We start from the raw sequence: 9,555 nt of genomic DNA, 5'->3' as shown, positions 1-9,555 counted from the left end.
AATAAGGGGGAAATTCATTGTGGAGGGATGGTCACGAGGTTGGCCGAAAGTTTGGGTCATATGGACAAGTTGCGTTCTTGTACCCCCATTGGAAGAAGTGATGGAAGTGACATTTGGTTAGACCTTGACCAATTGAAGACGATGAAGTTTATTGGGGATACGAAGAATAGAGGAAGGACTTGGAGCTTGCTTGTCTCCCATGAGCATCATTGCCTCCTCCCCAAACCGGAGTTCACTTCTTTTACTAGGGAGGGAGTTAATCACCCGTGGTGGGTGAGGAAGGATTCAGGTGTCCTCCCGGTTGCGAGAATGAAAATTGGTGAAGGTAATGAGGATGATGATGATAATGAAGTGGATGAGAATGAGGTGGAGGAGTTCCCTCCTATTCATCAGTAACAACAGCAATAACAACAACAACAACATCAACATGGAAGACGAAGACAACAACAACAAAATCAACAACAATTTGACTACCATCAAGAAATGGCGGCAATGCGGGCCCAAATGGAGAGCATGCAACTCGGCATACAAGGTATGATCGCCTCCCAACAACAACATTTTTTCAAACCAATGCCCTTTACGATGCTAGCGTATGTATAGGGGATGTCACTCCCCCGGTTAACTATCCATATAAGCCGGCCCAACAAGGGTCTATGCCATCTTGGGGGGGTGACAACCAACCTACGTACCCTTACTGGCAGGGTCCCTTAGACCCCAATGTGCCAAGTCTTGACTTTCCCAATGAGTCCGGTCATTATGACTACCGGGTTTCGGGTGGGAGTGATTATCGGGGTGACCCTAACTACCCCTACGTTGATCCCTCTCACCCCTTGCCTCTAGCTCAACTCGAGCCATTTGACCAGTTATCCGCATCCCAACTAGACCTTTTCAAGGGTCATTATGGGTGGCCTCCCGGTTACACCGGAGGTTGGGATCCCCATGCCCCCCCTCGGGTTTTTCATACGATAGTTGGAATGGGGATGACGGTGGTGCCGGCCCTAGTGGCCAATAGTTTCCCCCTCAGTCTGTTTGTTTTTCCCTCCCTTTTTTGTCCCTCCCTTTCATTCCATTTGCATGTGAAGCATCGGGGACGATGCTCTTATCTAGTTTGGGGGGGTGTTCGAGTCAAAAGGGAGTGTTTTTGGGTAAGTGTAGGGGAAGGCACCAAGGACTCATGGGAACGATGAGGGGATTTGGGTTTGGGTCTTGTTTTTGGGTGTTGTTGATAAGCTTTTTGGTAGCATTATTTTTGTTTGTTGTTGGTCAATGATGTCTTAATGATGAAGATTCGAGAATGAGTTGGGTTTGGGTAGTTGGTTATGCCCAAGAATTTGAGTTGAGAGATCTTTATCTCTTTTTCTTTCTAACTTTTTTTTTTCGTTGTACAGTGTTGGTTTTGCTTTTATCTCTCTCTTTTGTAGCTTTGAAGAAAACTGGAAGCCACTTTCGGAGCCATATGGGTGAGATCCTTCCTTTACTCTCTCTTTTCTTTCTTTTGGTGTGCTTATTTTAGGATTAGTATAGGAAGAAGTTGAATGGTTCGAGGTTGTTTGCATTTGTAACTAAGGAACCTGAGATCGTTGCTGTTGATATCGAACGATCATTGTATGTCGATTGGGATTTATTTGGATTTATATGCCTCATTTGCGAACCTTTTTTATATCTTCCTCCTTCTCTTGTTTAGTTTTCATTTTTGTGTGACAAACATGATTATGGCAAGATGATGTAAATGTGTTTTGGAATTTGCTTGTACATTTGGACTCTATTTCCTTGATGATGCGCCTTAGAATGCTTGTTTCTTCTTAACGTTATGATGGGATGCATGGCTTGAGATTGTCTTTGGTTGAATTAGACGAATCTTAGCTAAGGTAGCAAGGTTAAGAACTTTTGAGGACATTTGAACCCTTAGTTCATGGGAAGTGGTAAGATGGAGTTGCTCCCTATAGTGGATTTGAAGCCCTTTAGTTGGCATTTGCTTACCTTTTCCATCCCTTGTGAGGTTTATTTTGTTCAAGCCTTCATCATTTTGTTGTGCGGCATTTTAGGATCCTCGACTATGCGTGTCTTAATCCTTGTGTTGATTTCTAGCTCCCGATATCATGACCTAGCACTTTTAGGGGAGGAAAAGGGCACATTTTCTCATTTTCATTTATATTTTATTATGTTTAGTTACAAATTTGATTTTCTATTTTGCATCAACCTACTTGCTAACCAATTTGAGTCTAATGTTTCCCTTTCTTGACTTAACCGCATTAAAGCCTAACGACCTATGTTTTACCAACCCTTTTAGTTAGTGAAGCATTTGGTATGTAAGGGTAATGTTGTGAGCATAGTGAATATGAGTAAGAATTATGTTGAGAATTGGTTTTAAGCAAAGAGTTGAAATTTGAGCTTGAATATGAACATTGAAAAGAAAGATGCAATGTAAGAAGATCAAATGAATAAAAAAAATGAGAGCTTTGAAGTTCCTTTCCCTTGAATAAGGGTGGTAATGTAATGAAATCGAAGTGATGGTTGTTTGTTTGAGTTTTGGTCGTTTCTTGAGTTTTGTTTATGAGAGTCGGCCACTCTCTTGCTTCACTTAGGATTCACCACCACTATTTCAAATGATCTCCCTACCTTTACCTTTAGCCAAGTCATTACAACCCTAGTAAAGACCCTTAGACTTTAGAGGGGCGTGTCAAAAATCGGTAGAGGGAGATAGTTTTCAACCCTATGGAGAGAGCATGCATAGTTGAGATGTTAGGATGACTTTATACCTCCTTAAAATGAATCTTTTTCCGGTTCCTTCGTGGAATCATGAGGAGCCAACTAGGGGGATGATTTGAAGCTAGTAGGGAGAACGTGGATCGTTTTGGAGGGGACTAGGGCGGAGAATGAATCATTAGTGCTCTACGCTTAGCTTAGGTTTGACTCTTGCAACCATTGGCATCTTGGGGCGTGTTTACATCATGTAATTGAGGAAAGCTAGTATTCTTTGGCGCTTGTCTACCCTTTTGAGTCCGAATAGAGCATATGTCCACCCTAAAACTTGATTTGCTTTTCTAAGCCTTGCCATGTTGTGTTTGTCTTTGTAGTTTTTACTTTGTCTTTCTTTTCTTAGCTTTGCTTGAGGACAAGCAAGAGGAAAGTGTGGGGGATTTTTATGAGTGGCGTTTACGTACGCCACCATTTCACCCTTTTTAACTAGTGAATTCCCCTTATTTGTCACTTATTTGTACCTCTTCTTACCGTTTTTACCTTTGTTTTAGTTACTTTCGTTCTTTCTCGTGTTTTTCCTTTTCTTTTGCTTTTTACCCTTTATTTGTTCGCTTTGATAGCTCCTAGCACTCGTGGGCGTAATTGGAATTTCTAAGCGGAGTCGAAGTTGCTAGAGTAGCTTGTTCCAAGGAAAGGAGATGTAAAAGGGAGAGGGCGCACTGCCACAGCAAGTCGTGGGCGCGAGCTCTATTGCCGCGGGCGCGGACAGGAGTGCAATGCCGCGGGCGCGGGTGCCATATTCGCGAGCGCGAACAGAGATCATGAGCTAAACACACAGTTTCTGGAGATGGCAAGGAGAGGGCGCGGCCCCGGTGGCCGCGGGTGCGGCGAGCTGGGATTTTCCAATTACGTACCCACAAAAGAGAGGGCGCGACAGCCGTGCTGGAAGGCCTCTCCCTCACCCATTTTCTTTGTTTTATCAAGAAACTATATATAGTCTTTAGCTTGAATTTCATGACAACTTTTGACTATCATTCACTATTCCATTGAAAAACATTGTAGAGATAGAACATCAAGATTCTAGAGAGAGAAAGTAGCTTAACCTTCAAGTTTCCATTGTTGTAATCAAGATATTTTCAAGTTTTTTTCAAGCTTTCATCTTCCCAATACAACTAGTCCATGTTTGCTTAATCCTTCAAGTTTAATAGTAGTAATTGCTCTTAATAGTGTTTATTTCTATAAATTTCCTTGATTTTACTTATTTCATTGCTTTTTCTTTGGTTTTGAATCATGTTTAGTTTTGTTGGGATTGAATACATGTTTAGTGTAGTTAATATGGCTATCTTCCTTTCTCTAGCTTAGATTTCTAGCTAGGGAAAAGGGTGAAAATCATGATTGATGGAGTTTATATTGATGACTGATTGGGTTTTGCCTTGAGTTGATGATTTTGTGCTTATTGTGCTTGGAGCTATTGTTGTGAACCTCTAGCCCCAATATTTGAGTTCTAGATTAGATGCATGAGAATGATCTAGTTTAGGTTAGATCGATTTCATTGACTTGCTTTGAGTGATTGCATGAGAATGAATCATTTTGAGTAGAGTTTGTACTCCTTGGCATGAATCCATGATGATTATCATAGTTGTCTTAGTACATCATGATTGGAACCCCCTCTCCCTAGCGTTTTAAATCATATTTTCATTAATATCTTATTTTTCATCTCTATTTTAGTGATTCTAGTTTAACTTCTTATTTTGCTTGTTTTAATCACTTCTTAGTAGATAGTTTAATCTTAGATACTCTAAAAAAAACCAATATACCCCTTGTCACTTGCAATAGATTCTTTATTTCACCTTGATTGTGCAATACCATGTTTCCTTGTAGTTCGACCCTAGCTTGCCACTATATAGTGTAAACTTGATAGAGTTAGGTTAGGAATATAAATTGTTGATTTGATCTAGGATAGTAGACACGACCTATTGTCCTCCGATCAGTAGCCAATCTTCTTCGTCGGTGAATATGCCCGAAACCAGTACAATATTTTACTTTAATTTACTTTTTAGAATGTTTGTTTAGTATAATGCTGACTTGTTAATCGTGTTTATTGATATGTGCATTAGGAAGAGTGGATATTGATCAGTTTCCATATAAGGACAGGATCCCTAACATCATCATGGATTACTTGGACGGGTGGAATGATGTGGTTACAGATGGTAACTGCGGATTCCGGGTCGTGGCTGATGTGTTTCAGATGGGTGAAGACAACACGCTTTAGTGTGTCAATTGATGTACAGTGAAATTGCCTCAAACCGAGATGTTTATCGTCATGTGTACGACCAAGACTTGGATATTTTCTTGTGGCGTATCCGGTGGGAGGAGGACCTTGCGGTCAAAATCATTGGTTCGACGCGCCACTTGATCTCTTTGCCGTGGCAAACATCTACAAGTGTGCAGTCATGCATTTCGGGCTTGGTTTGCATAGTCGAGCTTATCTTCCATGTACCACGGTTCTCCCTTGGTGTTCGCATGCGACCGTCACCAGACCAGTAAGAGAGTTAGCTATTGCATTTCTAGGGTCGTCATACAAGCATTTCATCCAATTTTCTGGTGCCACCGATCATACCTCGGTGGTACACCATTCGCAGACCAAGGGTAGAGGGTTGGGATGTGCTGTATCATGACCGGATGCGTCATTGGAACAACCTAGCTGCCTTTTAATTTTTCATGTGTATACCTTTTCTATGTAACCTTGTATTTGTATTGCTATTTTTATGCTATTTTTATTCCATTTATTTATTTTTTGTATTCTAATTTTGACTAAATTTATATCTTGCATGCATACTAATTAGTATTTGCGTGTTACACCCATCCACCTCACTCCTCACCACCCAAGAATCATTAACGTCCCTCAACCGTTTTCTGCTTACCGCAGACATAGTGGACACTGATGATGTGCCAGATCTACTAACAAATCTACCATCTCTACCCTTACGCACATCTACCATATGCGTCTCATACATATCATCAAGCCTCTGACTAAATGGACCGTAATCATCATATGGTCCACTTTGATCGTCCATCCCAAGCACCACATCCTCATCTGCGTCCTCCTCCTCCTCCTCATCATCATCACCATCATCATCTTCATCCTCCTCAGGATAGTGAATCCGTTCTCTACGAGCCGAGACCGAAATACCACGGGATCTAACGTGTCTGGGCCCCGAGCTCTCCATTGAGTAGTTTCTACTTCTAATAACGTCCATACTCTTCCCCGCACCGGGTCGAAAATGCGATTCCTAACTCCATTTAAATAACGAAAAATAATAGCAATTGTTATTATTATTATTTATATTAATAATCTATTTTTTTAAGTACCAACAACAAAAATTAGAAATAATTAATAAAAAAATATCAAATAAACAAAAAAAAAATTACTAACAAATTGACATAAAAAAATTACAAAACACTGAAAAAAAATATAAACAAAAAAAATACACACAAAATGAAAAAAATACCAAAACATACAAAATAAATATAAACATAAAAAAATTAAATAAATAAATAAATAAAATACAACAAAAATGGAAAAAAAATATACAAATAATTGAAAAAAAAATATAAACATAAAACAAATACAACAAATTTGAAAAAAAATATATAAAAATAAACCAAAAAATATAAGAAAAATTGAAAAAAAAAAAATATAAACATAAACAAAAAAAAATTAAAAAAAAAAAAGGTGGGCGGCGTCCCAACCAAACGCCAGCCCCACGGCGGCGGCTGGGCAGGACGTCAAGGCCACGGGTCGCTAGCGTTTGGCTTGGGCGCCGCCACTGTGGCCACGATGTCCTGCCCAACCGCACCGCCTCTTCGAGGTTTTTTTTTTATTTTTTTTTTTTTAAATTACCTTGCCACCGTGTGGCCGCCTTCCCTCCGCCTCCACTGTTGCCAATTCCTTGCCTTGCCGCCTCGGCATTGTAGTTTGAATTTTTTTTTTTTAGAGAGAGATTATGAGAGTAGAGAGAAGATGAGTGTGTGTAAGAGTTTTTTTTATTTGTTTTAACATATAAGGGCAAAAGTGTCAATTTCCCTAAAATTTGTGGGATTTATATAAAGATTTGTGGACGATGTTTAGCAGTTCACATAACGTCACGCTAAAAAAAATAATCATAATGTTCCTTCAAAATAAGCATATCAACTTCACAAATCACAAGTATTCTATGTAGTATGTATGATTGTATTAAGGTACATCCAACTTGTATGAATTACGAAGTACTTTCGATCCCATATAGTTCAACTATGCATCTCATTATCAATAGTTGATTTGAAATGAATTTTAAAAAATTTAATTACTTTTTTAATATCAAGGTGTAAATATAATAACATTAGTGGACTTAAACATCTTACAGGGGAATATATTATATTGATCCCAATCAATAGTTTACTATCATGTACAACGAACCAAGAACCATACAATTATACATAAAATATTAATGTGGGAATATCAATATAAATACTTAATACAATTATCGTTATGATAGTTAACCAAGAACTTTACCGTTATCGTTATGTTATGTGGGATTAAGTAAATATAAATTCAGCTAATTATGCATACATGAATGAGTTAATACTCTTAAGAGTGTGCCGGGTATATTTCAATTTTTATGTGTGCGTGTGAAGACAACTAAAAGAGCAATGATGTAGAAAAGATTCGATCGAGGTTTTGAATATGGCTCCTAAAAATTTAACCCTTAATATAGTTATTATATTGATCCCAATCAATAGTTTACTATCATGTACAACGAATTTATACATAAAATATTAAGGCCAAATTAGAAAATAACACCTGTTAAAAGACCGTATTTTGATTTTAACACCTTAACATTTCAAAGTTTTATTATAACACCTACTAAAAAATTAAAATTTTGGTTTCACCACCAGAAAACGGATTCCGTGACGGAAATTTTGCATGGGCCCCACAAATTAGCTTACCCTCCAAATTTCTTCCTATTCATTTCGACTATCACCCACATTCCCAAATTGCTTCACTGAGTCACTCCACAGACTGCACCCCCCTTCTCTCCCCCCACCCCCCCTCCCCCTCCATTTCTCTCTCCTCCATTGAAGCGCATTCTGAATCCTCCATTGAATCAGCTTTCGACCTCTCTCCTCCATTGAACATTCTGAGGTAAGATGTTTTTAACTTTTATTTGTGCTTTCTATGATTTTAGAAAATCAATTTCACAATCCAGTGATTAATCAATCGTAATCAATATCCCCAGATCGTCGGCGACCTGCCTGCTTCGCCGGCGACAACACCACCACCGACGCCACCTAGAAACACCCACCCTTCAAATCCAGAACCCACCACCACGAACCCACCACCACGAACCACGAACTCATCACACCACGAAACCAAAACCCCCGACTCACCTAGCTCACCCACGCGAACCTAAATCCACGACCCACCACCCACGAACCACCCACCTAACCCACGATTCACCACCCACCAACCCACAAAACCACCAAAGTTAAACAGAACGACCTAGCACCACCACCGACGCCACCTAGAAACACCCACCCTTCAAATCCAGAACCACCACCACGAACCCAGAACCACGAACCCACCACCACGAACACAAACTCATCACACCGCGAAACCAAAACTCTCGACTCACCTAGCTCACCCACGCGAACCCAAATCCACGAATCAAAATGGGTAATTTACTGTTTTACCATGGCATGATCTGCTGCAATTTGAAGAATTTTCGATCGATTTTGCTAATAGAAAACAAAAACCCAGAAAAATAACAGTATATAAAGCTGGTTTAGAGCAAATTTCTACAGCTCTGTAAAAGAGCGTTGAACAAGCAGAGGAGAGAGAAAGTGAGAGAGATGATGAACAAGTTTATTTTTTGAGGGGTTGTTTGTTGTTGTTTGAGTATTAAATTTGAGTTAAATTTAATCATTTATTGAGACAGTTTTTTGGGCAGTTAGCATTAATACATAATTTAGGTGGACCACTTTTCATAATTTTTCTACCATTTTCCTATTTTGAGTGATAGTCGAAATGAATAGGAAGAAATTTGGAGGGTAAGCTAATTTGTGGGGCCCATGCAAAATTTCCGTCACGGAATCCGTTTTCTGGTGGTGAAACCAAAATTTTAATTTTTTAGTAGGTGTTATAATAAAACTTTGAAATGTTAAGGTGTTAAAATCAAAATACGGTCTTTTAACAGGTGTTATTTTCTAATTTGGCCAAATATTAATGTAGGAATACCATTATAAATACTTAATACAATTATCATTATGATAGTTAACCAAGAACTTTACCATTGATTGTTTTCATATGAAAGATCTTGGCTCGTTGAAATATTTTTTGGGCATTGAAGTTGCTTGAAGCTCTTCCGGCTTGTTCCTTTGTAAAAGAAAGTATACTCTTGACATCATATCGGAAGCTGGCTTGTTAGGTTCTAAACCTGTTGGCTTTCCGATTGAACAAACCACAAACTTGGCTTAGCTAATGGTGAACTACTCTCAGATCCAGACACTACAAGAAAACAGCTGAATTCCGACGGAATTTTTCCGTCGGAAACAGGGGAAATTCTGTCGGAAACTGTCTCTCGGAACATCCTTTGTACGAAATTCGACGTTTTCCGAGGGAAATTCCGTCGGAAGCCACTTTTCCGACGGAATACATTCTGTCGAAGCTGGTTTTGACTTTAACCGAAATTCCGTCGCAAAGTTCCGACGGAATTTTCCGACAGAGCTGAAGTGGATTCCGACGGAAAGTTCCATCGGAAGGGGAATATTCCGACGGAAATTTCCGTCAGAAAATTCAATAAAAAAAAAAAAAAA

Source organism: Chenopodium quinoa, unplaced genomic scaffold (genome assembly GCF_001683475.1).
Source record: "Chenopodium quinoa cultivar QQ74 unplaced genomic scaffold, ASM168347v1, whole genome shotgun sequence".
NCBI classification, from domain to species: domain Eukaryota; kingdom Viridiplantae; phylum Streptophyta; class Magnoliopsida; order Caryophyllales; family Amaranthaceae; genus Chenopodium; species Chenopodium quinoa.
Note: the sequence above shows the minus strand (reverse complement) of the source record.